A 12,161-nucleotide genomic window follows, 5' to 3' on the forward strand; every position below is an offset into this window, starting at 1 on the left:
ACTTTCTGCCTTCTCTACTGGCCAGGTATGTTCTGGCACTAGGTCAGGGAAGGCTTCCCTCTGGTTAAGGCTGGTACCTCAACATTTTCATGCACAGTGCCTGAAACACACTGGGCAATCAGTAACTGTTTCTCAACCCATAGAATTATGAATCTATCTCAGTTTAAGACCTACAAGGTATTTCACAGAGATATCACGGATTCTCAGACCATGGCTTTGTAGGTGATAGTGAACATTTTTCAGGTGGACAAAATAAAACAGAGATAATTTTCCCTAGATCATATGAACTCTTCAAGGCAGAGATGGAGACTAAGTATTGCAGACTCTTGCCTGTACTGGACCATGACATACCTAGAACAATGTTTCTCAAACTATTTTCACCATGGCCTACAGAAAGAAATGCCTTTTATATCACAATCCAAGGCACACATACACATATACATATAACTAAAAAAAAGTTTCACTAAACAAAACTTATTTTCTCTTAATGCATAGAATACAATGATATTTTGTTTTCTATTTTATACGATTTCATTTTCTAATGCCTGTAATAACACAATAAATTGATTTTAACATTCAATACTGGGTTATTAAAACAGAAACAGAAATACTGCCAGTTTCTGCTTCTGACTAAGATGGAGTAATAGGGAACATTTAACCTCCCAGTCAAACCAACAACACACTGAACAAAACACCTGAAACAACAATTTTCAGGACAGTGGACACAAGACAATGAAGGCTGTGGCTCAGGGTGAGGGAACCCAGGCAGAGTCCAACTCCCTGAGTTAACGAGATATAGCTGAGAGTCCAGGGAAATCAAGGAGGGCAGAGTTCACAAGGACAGAGTAGCATGGAAGAGAGTGATGTAGTGAGGGAGCACCCCAGAGGTCTGCAGAGGGTCCCTCTTAAATATTCAGCAAAGTACTGATTAGCACATGCAGGTAATGAAACTACCTGAGGGCAGGGGAAGAAAAGATAAAAGGGAGCAGGGTCCCAGGGAGAAGGGAAACTGAAAATACCACATATCAGAATTTGTGCTCAATAAAGCTGGAAAAAAAGGCAGAAGTTAAACAAATTTTTTAGAAAAAGAATTTGTGGGATGCCACTAAAGCATCTTCAGGTATTTAGGAGGAATTCTATAGCACTAAATACCCGAAAAGAAGAAACGTTTCTAACCAATGACCTCAATTTCCACCTTAAGAAACCAGAAAAAGGAGAACAAATCAAACACAAAGTAAACAGGAGAGAGGAATGGAAAACAATGCAATAAAACAAAAAACAGAAAAACAAGAGAGAAAATCTATGAAACCAAAAGCTGATTCTTTGAGAAGATGAGTAAAATTGATAAACCTCTAGCCAGACTGACCAGAAATGAAAGAGAGAAGACACAAATTATCAATAACAGGAATGAAAGAAATGACAACACTGGAGAGTCTATGGATATTAAAGGAATAATAAGAAAATATTGTGAACAACGCTATGCAGATAAAGCTGGCAATTTAAATGAAATGAGAGATAAAAGCTAACAAAGCTCACTATAGAAGCAATAGGTTACCTGAACAGTCCTGTATCTATGTCAGAAGTTAAATTTATAATTTAAAATCTTCCTATAAGAAAACTCCAGGCCCACATGGCTTCACTGGTGAATTCCACAAAATAATTAAGGAAAAATAAGACCAGAAAATGAATAGTACCAAAATATACCAGGAAAATGAAGAGGAAGGAACACTTTCCAACTCATTCTGTGAGCCCAGCATTGCCTTGATACCAAAATCAGACAAAGACATTACAGGAAAAGAAAACAACAAAGCAATATCCCTCATGAATATAACTGCTAAAATTCTAAACAAAATTTCATCAAATTGAATCCAGCAAAACACCATACATCCAAAAACATCATGATCAAGCAAATGAATTTTAGTTTAATATTTAAAAATCAATCAATGAAATTTACCGTATTTGCAGACTAAAAAGCTAAAAATTATATCACCATTTTAAAAGACACAGAAAAAGTATTTGACCAAGTCCAACATCTATTCCTGAAAACTCTTGGCAAACTAGAAATAAAAGGTAATATCCTCAACTGATAAATAGAATCTACAAAAGAACCCTACAGCTAACATAATGCTTAAAGTGGAAGACAGAATGCTCTTTCCCAAATATCAAAAAGGAGACAAGGATATCCACTTTCACCATTTCTATTCAACATTCTGCTAGAGATTCTAGTGCGTGCAATAAGTCAAGAAATATAAATAAAAACCATCCATATTGGAAAAGAAGAATAAAACTACCTTTATAAACAAACGACATGATCTCCTACATAGAAAATCCAATAGAATCTACAAAAAAGCTATTCATATTAATAAGTGAATTATCAAGTTTGCAGGATACAAGTTAAACATTTACAAATTAATTGTATCATATACTAGCAACAAAAAAATAAGGAATTAAAATTTTTAAATAATACTAATTACAATAGCATAAAATATAAAATACTTAGAAATAAAGCACAATATATAAAAGGAAAAATGGATAAATTGGATTTTATAAAAATTAATAATTTCTGCTCTTCAAAACACGCTTTTAAGAGAATGAAAATAAAAGCCCCAAACTGGGAGACATATTTGCAAATCATATATCTAATAAAGGGCTTGTGGAGAGTTTATAAAGAACTCCCAAAACTTAATAATAATAAACAATTTTAAAACTGTGCAAATGACTTCAACCTACACTTTACCAAAGAAGGTATACAGGTGGCAAATAAGCACATGAGAAGATGCTCAACATCATTAGTCATTGGGGAAATGCAAAGTAAAACTACAATGAGATACCTACATCTCATTGTAATTTTAGAATGGCTAAAATTAAAAAGACTCACCACATCAAGTGTTGGCGAGAATATGGAGCAACCGGAACTCTCATACACTGCTGGCAGGAGAGTAAAATGACACAACCACTTTGGAAAAGTAGAACAGTTTCTTAAAAATTGAAGCATACACCTACCATGTGACCCAGCCATTCCACTTCTATGAACTTACCGAGGAGATATGTCCACACAGCAACTTAACATGAGTATTCATGCAGCTTTTTTTGTATAGCCAAAAACTGAAACAATTTGAATATTCATCAATAGGTAAATGGATAAACAAATTGTGGCATATCCATACAATGAAATGCCACTCAACAATGAAAAGCAATCAACTATTGATACCTGCAACCATATGGATGAATCTCAGAATAATTATGCTAAGTGAAAGAAACCAGACACAAAGAGTATACCCAGTATGATCCCATTTTTATAAATCTATAGAAAATGTAAACTATCATGACATAAAACAAATCAGAGATTGCTAGTGAGGTGCAAGGAGTGGGCAGGGAAGAGCCTGAAGGAGAAATGAAATAGGGACACAAGGAAGTTTAGAGGGTGATGAATGTATTCATTATCTTTATTGTGGTGATGGTTTCAATATTATCAAATTGTATGTTTAAATATGTTTAGTTTATTATACTTCAATTATACCTCTGTAAAGCTATAACATGCTAAAGTACTTTAACTGTGATCTTAAAACTGAATAAAAAATATTTAATAAAAATTTGAAAAAAAAAAAAAGCAAGGAAGAAACACTGTCCTAGATCATCAGCTTCTTGTTCCCATTGAAATGCTATTAGCACCTCCAATTTAAGGAAGCAATTACAAAGTCTGGAAACTTTTTAATAAACTCAGATTCAGTGATGTTCTAATTTTAGAGGGACCTACAATGTAATAGTTTTCACATTTTGAAAAATGTTTGTGGAAACCATCATTCAAAAGATAGTGGCTCACACCTAGAAGAGCCCAAATGGCCATTAATAGTAGAGAAACTCAGTAAATTACAATGCTTCCATTTTTTAACATTACACACCTAATTAAAACGAGTTACAACTATATGCATTGACCTGGAGGCTTGTCCATAGTATATTAAGTGAATAAGGCAAGTCGCATGGTAATATATAGTCTGACCCTACAAAGAAAGCCGATAATGTGCTTTGTGGGTGTGTGCATATGGAGAAAGGCAGAGAATTATTGACACCAAATGTAACATTGGTAACCTAGAAAGATCAGAGAGGTTGTTTGAAGAAAGAGGAGGACAGATCAGAAAACCTGTGAAATATTTCTTTGGCATTAGTAACCTCCTTACCCATCACATGCCTTTTGTTTTTTTCACCTTTTCCTCTTTTTGCTGCCTCTTTTCCCCTCAGATCCAGTGTTACCCTATTTCTAGAGTCCCTCCCTTTGGTGGAAAGAACTGAATCTAAAGCATGTTTACAACCTAAATAATGTTCACCACTGGATGTTTCACTTTCCCGAGAATATCTGTATGTTAGTAGAGGACACTGGGGAGAAGACATAATCCAAAGGAATTTCAGGTACCACAGCATCCATAAATGGGAAGTGTTTGGGGATGTAGCACCTTCAACACTGGAGCCAGAGGCTGATATTCATGATCAGCCCCACACTCCCTCTCACCCCAATCCCCTCTTTTGCTGTTCAGAAAGTTTCCAAACTGTTTTCAACCTCACACCCTCCAACTCTGAGTTGGGGGTCTCACATTTTCCCATCTCTCCCCACATAGTCGGTGAGCTCCGTGCTGCCCTGTCACCCTGAACCATAGCCACACCCATGATTTCATCCCACTTCCTTCCTTCCCTGTGTCCAAACCTTCCACTTTTAACTCTTAGTCATACACTTAACACACGCTAAGTCAACAGACTTATGGAGATTTTACGAACACCTAAAGGTAAGAGCATATGGAGAATATTTGACAGAGCTCCAGGAAATTGAAGTCATGTATAACTGGATGACCCTGAAATATAAGTTTGAACCATCAGTCTGACTAGGTCTCATGGTAAACTCTAAGTTGTTTTCCTAGTCTATGTCAATAGTCTTATATCAATACCCATACCTGCCCCTGTGTTGTCCTATTTGATCAAGAGCTATCTTATCACACCATCAAAGAACTCTGTTTTTTACAAAGGAATTTACTTATTCCTCAATAAAAAGTTATGGTATGTCTTTTCTGTGCCACCCAGCCTAGATTTATTAGGGCAGTCAAGTTCCTGGCTCCAATTCAACTGGCAATTACAATCCATGCAAAGAACAGTGTTTAGAGCCATAAAACCCTTAAAGGTAAAAAGGTACAAGCATTCAATTATAACAGACCTCTACAGATACTTAACTAAAAGTTCCTCTAACTGAAGTAGCAACCCATTAATAAGTCAACTTAGTGGGTTGTGACGAGGACATTTCTAATGAAATAGACTAGGCTATACTAGAATACAAAACATCCAGGTATATCACACATGTAAAGGTAATATTATTTCATGAAGCTCTCTTTCATTATGCGGTGCACTGGATTGTGTTATGAAGGCATTTCTTACTGTGATTCACAAACAAGTTTGAGATCCACTGGCAAAGTACAATGTCTCAGTCATTTGCAGAAATCCTCTCTACAAGGGGATACAATTCTAAGTCGGCCTGAACACTTCCAGCAACCCTCCCTTATCAGCACGTTAGTAATAAGAACTTTACAGATTATATTAAAGTTAGTCATTAAATTGTCACCAACTCTTTGAGGGAAGTAATTCTCTTATTTGTCATGGTAACCTTGACATCTAACAGAATACCTTGAATGGAGCTCAATATATGTTGGTCGAATTAAAGTTAATCCCATTTTGCACACCTCTAATTACTAGAAAGTTCCATTTTTATGGAAGTCTGTATCTGCATCCCTAATAATTCTCATCCATTGCTCCTTAGTTTTAACCTCTTAGCTGCAAAAGAAAAAACGATGAAACCCCTTCTCCATGTCACACCCCTTTCAGTATTCAAATGTAGTGTTCATGTCCTTTTTAAACATCTCCAGGTTCTTTATCCATTTCTTATTACCTGTTTCCAAAGGTTTCAACATCATGGTTGTGATCTTCAACGTCCATAGTTTATGACCAGTATCCTTCTAGACCCATGCTGTCCAATATGGTAGCCAGTAGCCTGAGTGGCTGAGTACATGAAATGCGGCCAGTCCAAAATGAAATGTGCTGTAAGTGTAAAATACACACTTAAGAGTAAAGATTTAGTTTAAAAAAAAGAAAAAGAAAAAAAAAAGAAAGAAAGAAAAGAAGGAAAAATATCTCAAAAAATTTTATATTGATTGATTTTATATTGAAATAATATTTTGAATTTATTAGGTTACATAAAATATATCAATATATCTTTTATCTGTTTCTTTTTACTCTTTTGGTGTGGAAAATTTTATTTACTTTTGTTTTTAAGTTATCAACTCAACATTTATCCTTCCTAAAAACCCCATTGCTGTTATCTTTGAATCAATGACCCAGATCATTGAGTTTTTTTGAGTCTTACAAAATCTTGAATCTTCCATCCAACAACCCCATTGTTCTTCCTATATTTTTTCACCTGCAGTTTTAATATATATGCTTTTCATGCATCCATTTAAATCACTGATAAAAATTATTCAACATGACAGGTCCAGACATTCAACTAGAGACATTATCTAGGCTGACATTCATTCCTTAACTAGTTAATTCATCTTTACATTGAGTGTGTCTATTTAACCAGCTAAGAATTCACCAAACTGAATTCCATCTGATGTCTCCCTTGACCCTTGGCCTGAGCCACCTATGTGCCACACACTCAATTGCATAAAGACCAAGCTAGTATTGCCCACTAGTCTACTACTAGTTCTTTGTTTGGGGGAAGAGGGTGTTGTTGTTTTGTTTGTGGTTTGGGGTTTTTTTTCTTTTTCTTTTTTTTCAATCCCCTTGAACTCATCTCTCATGCCAACTCCAGATCTGTCCTCATTCTAACCTGATGTCAAACAAGTACTCATATGGCTTTGTGACCTATACCTCCATTTCTTCCTTTGGTCCCTTTTCATCCTTATACCCTGTTTCTCCAATATTAAAATATCAGCTTCTTCAAATGAATTTGTCTTGACTGCTCTTTCAGTACTTGTGGCACTGGGTTGTCTTGGATAGTAATTCCTCCTTCATAGCTTAGGCTTGTGAAACCCAGCTATGGCACCTGGCCAGTTATACAATCATTCCCCTTCCCCTGATGTGGAAAGACACATTTCTTCAAGAGAAGAAGAGTAGAGTAGACAAGGGAGGATTGGTCTCAGAGACAGAATGAACAGCAATTTAGGTACATTCTGGAACCCACTTTTGGTCCTTTTTGGATAACTGAGGCATTTTCTATTCTTTTCTTCAATGTACCATCTCTCCCCAAGTATTACCATCTGTTGTTCCTTGATGACATAAATAAGTCCAGTAATGACCTTTATCATCTTTGCAGCTGTTTAAAATGTTACATTAAAAATGTTATATCTCTTTCAGGTCTCACTTAGCTAAGATGTCAAATTCTTGTTAACCATATTACCTCTACCATTTCCAATGTACAGATCCTTTTTCTCACCAGAGAACACAGAATAAGAGGTGAATAATACTGTGTTGTTTCTATGATCTGTCTCACCATCTGCCCCAGCTCTGAGCTTGTCTCTTCATTCTTCTTCTTCGTACTCTAAGCCTGGTTCCAACAGCTCTTTTTTATTGCTCTCTGTATTTTTTTACAACCTTAATGCATTCTGGGCTTCAAGTCCTTCTGCTACTGTTCTCACAGATTTGTGAAGCTCTATTGTGTTCAAAACTTGGCTATATACCTCACCTTCCAACTTGTTTCACACCAAAATCCACAGCCTAGTTACCTAAGGTCTCATTTCTTCCTCATGGGGATCATTCATGCCTATGTGGTCAGAATTTTATATTTTAGAGCTTCCCTTCTCTCTCAAATTAATATTCTCTTATGGAGTCAGCTAGTCGAAGAATTTTATCTCTTTTTCCTCAGAAAAAGAAAAGAAAAGAAAAGAAAAAAGTATTCTCTGAAGTCTAGGATACATAACAGTCTTCTCAACAGCCCATACTTAGCCAGTATGATCTCTAGTGCTGCAACCAGGGCAATCTTGTGGGTTTCCATGGGCTTGTCATGAGTGACCTTCCCTCCCCATCCACTGAGCCCTAGGAACCCCTATAATAACCAAGCAACATTTCCTCAGGACCAGGACAATGGTATTATCCATGACTGAAGTGGAAGCATCCTAACAGAAAAGAGGAACAACAGGGCAGAATCAGGCTGAACCAGGGTTGTCTGACACTCCTTTCCAATTAGAGATGCTCTTTGTGAGGCTCAAACTTTGTGCTGTGCTTTGTCTTAATAAGAGAGGCCCCTCATTCCTGTGCCCATGTCTCCTCTTCCAAAGTTGTAATTTCAACTAACAGAGATGGGAAACACCTGTGTTGGAAGCTTATATCCCTAAGGTTTTCCATTTCTGTAATAGGTAGGGTAGAAGTTAACCTGCTTTGATAAAGAGACCCCTGAATACAGTAGCTCAAACAAGTAGGAAATTTATTTCTTTCTCATGTCACAGTTCAGAAAGAATGCACATTCCAAGAAGGATTCATGTACCTGTTCCATGGGCTTATCCACAGACTCGGACTCCTTCTATCTTGCTCCTCGGTCATTTTCCCAGGGTGTGTCCTCATATACTGATTCACCAGCCTGTAAGAAGGAAAGAGGACAAGAAATGGAGGGCAAATAACTTCCTTCTGAGGAAATGATGTGGAAGTTGTACATCACTTCCACTTACATTTCTCTGGTAAGAACTTAGCCAAGTGGCCATTCTTTTACTGCAAAACAGGTTGGGAAATATAGCCATTTAACTGCATCTGACCAAATGTTCTGAGAAATTTGAAGCAGAGGCTTCTATTACTCAGGAGAAGAAAAGGAGAATGGACACTGGGAACCAATTAACAGCATTTACCATCACTTCCTAAACAGAACTTCAGTAAGATATTGTCTAGATTTTTCCTGACTACATAATCTTTAACTTAAAGCAGAATTAAATGGATAACTTGAACTTCAGGTGACACCTTGACACATTCCCTTTCGGTCCCTGAAGAAAAACCATCTTTCTACCACATTGCTCCCTCAAGTCAGCTCTAAAAGTCAGCATTTTACACAGGACTTCTTAATAAATATAAGCATAATACTGTGAGTGGCAAGCACTACCGCCTTAATTTTCATTTCTGAGGATAGCTCTAAATTTTGACCATTATTCTAAAACAACAAAATCTATAGGGAAAATAACTTGTTTGTGTCTGTTCTTTCCAGTAGCTTTAACTAAAGCTTTTTCTCCTTATCAAAAAAACAAAAAAGAGTGAGCTGACATAGAAGAAGTCTATCCACAGCGTCTCACAATATTCTCATCTTTGCTATAGAAATCATTAGGCTTGAGTTTTGTTTCTCAACTACACCACTTAGTAGTTTGCGTGGTGCTTTTGGGAAAATAATTTACCTATCCTAAGCCTCAAGTTTACCTATCTGCAAAATGAGTGTGGCAGTTTGGAAGCTGGACTGTGGATTCTTTGATACCACTCCTGCTGAGAAGTAGACTCCATATCCCCTCCCCTGAATCTGGGCAGGCTTGTGACTGCCTCAACTCATATAAAGTAGGAAAGGAATCACTATGTGATTTCTGAGGCTAGGTAACCAAAGGAGATGCAACTTCTGATTCTTGCTATATAAGACTTGTTCTTGGAATCACGAATCACCATGTAAGAAGCCCAACTACCCCGAGGCTACCATGATGGAAAATATCTCTGTCGACAGTCCCAGCTACACTCAGCCTTCCAGACATACCTAGACCCCATCCAGACCCCATTCATAAAATCATAAAATGAACCCTCTTGGACCCTCCAGACCAATCTGTCCACCAACTGAATACCACTGAGTGAATTATGTTGATGCCACTAGGAACAGAAGAATTAGCTGACCCTGCCTGAATTCCTGCCCCACAGAACTGTGAAGCAGGGTAAAATGTTGTTGTTTTAAACCACTAAGTTTTGGGTAGTTTTGCTACACGGCAATGGATAGCCGAAATCATAAGGAAGTAGATACCCTCAATAGTCCCTTTCTGCACTGATATTCTAGGATTTTATGAGAAAGAAATGGAGGTATAGCTACCTTATTTTCACTGGGCACTAAATCTTCTCCATGTCTCTTATACTTCTCTTTGCAGATCCTTACCACTATTACATAATTAATTAATTAGCTGTCCATCTGTAAAGTAACTGGTCTCCAGCAAACAGATAATTTCTGTAATGATACAAACAATAATATTTGGTTTTTGCTTGTGAAAGTGATATTTCCTATAACCTGGAACTTTTGAAGGCACTCTGAGACTTCCTTACAACCAGCAATATCTACAAGCCAGTGGAGAGCTACCCACATCAGTTCTCATACCCTGACTTTGAGGGAGATATTTGGGAATGGTGGTTCCTTAGCCATCAGAACTTCGATTCTCTTAATTGACAGACACTGCTTAGCACTGGAAATATAAAGAGAAATAAGACATAATCCCTGTCTTCTAAGCACTTTTAGTCCTATAGGAAGATGTACAAAGTAGATCTTTTCAATTTACATGATGTAAGACTGAAGGCATGTGCTGGGAGCTATAGGAAACAAAAGAGGAACAGAGATCTCCATCAGAGATGCAGCTAAGGTTTCAAGGAGGCAATGAAAAAATGACCCTTGAACTGAGTCTTAAAGGATGCACTTGAATTCTCCAGCAGAAATGACCAGGAGGATGATGTGAGTAAGTGCAAGGAGGCCAGAAGCAGCATGGCCTGTGTGTGGAACCACATGCTGCTTGAGTGGTGCTCACTGCCTACACCTTTCCTCTACTCTACTCACAAAATTAGCACCAACTGTCTATGCTGGCCTCTTACCCCAAAACTAAACTCTAAGAAAACTTGGTGACTGCTTTCTTACCACTTCCTTTTGCCCTAATCAGAGTGTGCCCTATGACTGGTCTACCCTCAGCAAAGCAACAGCATCTCTGAAGGGTGTTTGGTGGTTCCTGCCAAGACCTGCATCGGACAGGCCCTGAAACTTTTGTTCTTCTTCTTTCCTTCCACTGAAAGACCCTAGCCCTTGGTTTTATATGACCTTAGAACTATTCAGTGCTAAGTCTGATGAATAGAAACCCTTACAGACACAAAGTCCGTATCATAATTGCACTTCTGAAGTCATCCCAGAAAAAAAAACAACAACAGATTTTTCTGTAGAACAAAATCTACCTCTTCTTGAGAGTCTGTTTTTCACCTATGTGGTAAAACGACTTTCATATTGACTGACCTCATGCCTTATAATTACCTCTTTTCTGTCAGAAGTCTTGGAGATTCTGCAAGGCCCTTTATAGAAACTGCAGCTTTGGCCTTTCCTCTATTGCCCTTTTAAAGTTTCAGTATACCTTCTCTACTGTTGGAAGACTTCTCCTGTGCACAGGGTAAGATTTCTTGTGGATTAAGAGAGAGGGTCCTGGAGATGGGAGATGCTCTCCTACCACCAGCTCTTCTTACCCTCACAAGTGAGCTGAGCAGAAGAGAAGATTCTGTCCCCAAAGGATATTTCAATTTCTCAGGGTAGATAAAGCTACTTCTGGGTTTTCCGTACTCCAGGATATTTCTAATAACCTTCACACAGGGTTATCAGATCCATAAAACACAACCAAAAAAAGCAATATTTTTTAACTTCAACTTGAAACATTTTGTCACTTGGTACTTTTAGATTAAGAGGGGACATCCTGAGAGCCATCCCCAGTAATCTTACGACCCCAAAGATGTTATCGGCCACTGCCTTTTGTTGTTTCTACAGTGTCCTTTGAATTCTTTGTTCTCTAAATAACTGAAAAAGAATATTCAAAGAAAGATCACAAGATTATTTATGAAGCAAAAACATGTGCAGTTTTAAATTCTCAACTTGCCTTTCTGTGCCTGTAACTCCACATTTAACAAACAAGGATAATGTTTTCGCACATCTCCTATCTCACAGGACTCTTGGATGAGTAATTAGATATTGTATTTGAGTGTCTGAAACTTTAACTCTGAAACTTTCTTTATGTGATGGATATCACCTCCAAAAGTGATGGTATTGCTTTTATTAATCTCATTTTGTAAGTGAAGAAAGTCATACAATGGAGGCATCACATCACTTCATTGAAAGTTACTGAGGGATTGAAAGTGTCGAGGTAGCCCACCCTTTGCAGGAT

Source organism: Delphinapterus leucas, chromosome 6, assembly GCF_059928025.1.
Source record: "Delphinapterus leucas isolate spDelLeu-1000000601 "Yukka" chromosome 6, BTC_Dleu_Yukka2, whole genome shotgun sequence".
Classification (NCBI taxonomy): domain Eukaryota; kingdom Metazoa; phylum Chordata; class Mammalia; order Artiodactyla; family Monodontidae; genus Delphinapterus; species Delphinapterus leucas.